The 2,954-nt window shown below is 31.2% G+C and overlaps 1 long non-coding RNA gene across 1 annotated transcript; it reads left to right on the forward strand.

Moving 5' to 3' along the window:
* Positions 1 to 248: 248 nt before the first annotated feature.
* LOC111917518 (uncharacterized) lies at positions 249 to 1,778 on the forward strand. The gene is made up of 3 exons (XR_002858920.3): positions 249 to 779; positions 1,275 to 1,311; positions 1,395 to 1,778. It is a non-coding gene; the product is annotated as an uncharacterized LOC111917518 (long non-coding RNA).
* Positions 1,779 to 2,954: the final 1,176 nt, after the last annotated feature.

Consider the following 2,954-nt stretch of genomic DNA (forward strand, 5'->3'; position numbering starts at 1 on the left):
AACTACACAAAAATGTGAACTATAGAGACCAAAACCACACAAAATATCTAAAATTAGACGACCGATGCACCACAAAACCTTTTCGGACCAAAACCATTCAATTTTGACAAACAGAAAAACAATTTTTTTTTCAATTTTTTCTATCTTTTTATAAAACCGCGCTAATAAATGGACGATTTGGGTAGAGGCCCATGCCAGCAAAAGGAAAGGGGCATAAATTTAGCCCACGATATAAATATTATAGGTATTTTTTTGGCCCAAAAATGAGTTCGACATCATCTGATCGGCTGTGTCGCTTCTAGACTACTACTCTTGGAGGCTGGTTCTCGTCTTCCCAATCATCGCCTAGAAAGACGAAAGGTCAAGATGTTAAAGATGAAGAGTCGATTGGTTTCTCAATCATATTGGTCTAGAGGATCTTACCCATATATCGAATAACTAAATAACCTCTCAGTCTCCCGATTTCTGTCAAGAACAAAAGAAGTAATGTAATTTTTTGAAACTCTCTTGTTTCGTCTATGGATTTTGTCGATGCTTTCTCATCTTCTTATTTATGGGTCTGTCAATACCTCTCTACTATCTAAACTCATCAGAGTTCACCCATCCTTGAATTTCAGTAATTTGCGTTTCTTGATTCGACTAAATTCCTTAATTATGTATAACGAATTTAGTGGTGGGGTTCTCCCATTCCTGATTTCTGTGAACGTAATCCGAAGAGACAGAAGACTAAAGAGTTTAGACGTGAACTCTGAATTTCTGATAATATCTCGAGAGTGGAGGTATAATTATTATTTTCTAATTTATGGTTTTCTATACTTGTGATTTATGAATTTTTAGATTCCATCTATTTTTTTCTTCATATTTTTGTGTTCACATTTAAGACTCGGGAGGTATTTTTTTCTTAATATTTGAAGGTTTTTTTGAGGTATAAAGTTTTCATTGTTGCTTATAATTTTTAGTACAATGGATTTTGGTTTGTGATTCATTTTTTCAGGTCACTTATATATAGCAAGTCAAAACAGAAACTTTTATGAGATTTCTTATCAGTTATAAGTATATTAGTTGAGCTTGAAATATGTTTTATCAACATTGGTAAATAAAGGGTTGAAAGTGTTTTTTATTGTTTAATTTGATGTATTAAATACTAAATCTGTATTTTCGTTTTGCAGATTTTCAATGTCAAAAATAGTTAACATATATTGTGATTTTAGTTTTATTATTGTTTGGTTTTATATTACTAACATAGTTAATTTATCATATTTTCTCTTATATAGTGTCAAACGGACTTGACTAACATAGAAGTATTACGAGGTATATCTAGTGGTTAAAAGTTTAATACTATTAATTAAAGATTCACATTTATTCAATCAATGGATTCATGTTTTATTTTTCAGTTGCAAGTATGGGGTGCGTATGGTTTGCTTGAGGCTTGATGATTGTAGATAGTGAGGTGGATTCTTAATTTGTGAGAATGTATTGGTAATGTTATTACCTATGAAGGTTATAAATATAAAGTGTTACTAGTGTGCCCTTGATTATTGTGGATGATGTGAGATGGATTCTTAATTTTAATTGAACATGTACCAATGGGCCAATGGCCTAGCGGTATGGAGTGACCATCTCATATGAGAGGTCAGGGGTTCAAGTCTCAGTGGAGACATAGGTGGTTATTTAGGAGTAGATTAGTTAGTTTGCCGTTTCAAAAAAAAAATGGTGAACATGTATTGTAACGTATATGACTATGAATGGTATAAATATAAAGTTGTATTAGTTTGTAATTTAGTTACTTAAAAATTTTATTGATTTTCTATTTTACTAAATTTTTATATACAAATCTTTCGTGCATTACTTGGTACAGGCGGGCATCATTTTTTTATTCTCGCCCTAGGCATGAAAAACCAATGAACCGACCCTGACCGCTACCATTTTGCATGAAACAGTGTTGTTAAGAATAGCTAGTCAAATTAATTTGATGATTTAACCATTTTCATGATGACTTACATTGGTTATTTTGAGTTACATGAAATCACAACCATGTAATATATCGTATTTGACAACATTTTCTTCACAATTTGATGTATAAAGATTGGACGTCAAACAACTATCTTGGGTTTCTTTTCTAGCTTTAACATTTGTAAGGCATCTTGTGTGCCTTAGAGATACCATGACAATCATTAGAAGCCAGGTACTTGAGACAGTAAGTGGTTAGGTGTATGTCACATATCCTAAATTCCATGTCTAACGATATGAAAGCATTCATTTCTTCAGTGAAAATAATTGAAGCCTTATGTATGCCACGTTCAACAATAGAGGTGTGAATTATATTCATTGATAACGTCATGGACTTAGTTTGAAGTTTCATCCAACTACTTAATTTTTAATATGATGTCAATTTTCATTATGATGCCGGTATGGTGGAAGCTAGGCAAGTATTTCAACAGTTTCAACATACCAAAAACTTGCAATGTTCCCTTTAAGTTTAAAATGATGTTGTATTAATGATCTATGGTTTTGATTATGTAAATTGTTAGTAGGCTTGATGTACTAATTGTAAAGATCATTTTAGTTATATTGAAGTCTAATAACAAATTATTACTACACGTAAATCATTATGTACAAGTTTTATATACAAAATTGAGTAAAAGAGGAAAGGGAATTTGGAGTCTAATAACAAATTATTACTACACGTAAATCATTATGTACATTTTCGTTCAACCAATAACCTATAACTCATTAGATTATTCTCCCTTTCTTCAACACTTGGCTCTAATTACCATTATTATATGTTATGATTCTTCTTCTAATATTCAAGTTACTAGCTTACATTTTACGCTTACTCTACATAAATGTTTTCCATTTATGTTGTACATTTAGGCTTCTTTTTTGTATAAATGCTTTTAGTTAGATTGGTTTTGGACCTGATCAATATAGGTTAAAGGCACATCGAAAAGTCA

This window comes from Lactuca sativa, chromosome 2, assembly GCF_002870075.4.
Source record: "Lactuca sativa cultivar Salinas chromosome 2, Lsat_Salinas_v11, whole genome shotgun sequence".
NCBI lineage: Eukaryota > Viridiplantae > Streptophyta > Magnoliopsida > Asterales > Asteraceae > Lactuca > Lactuca sativa.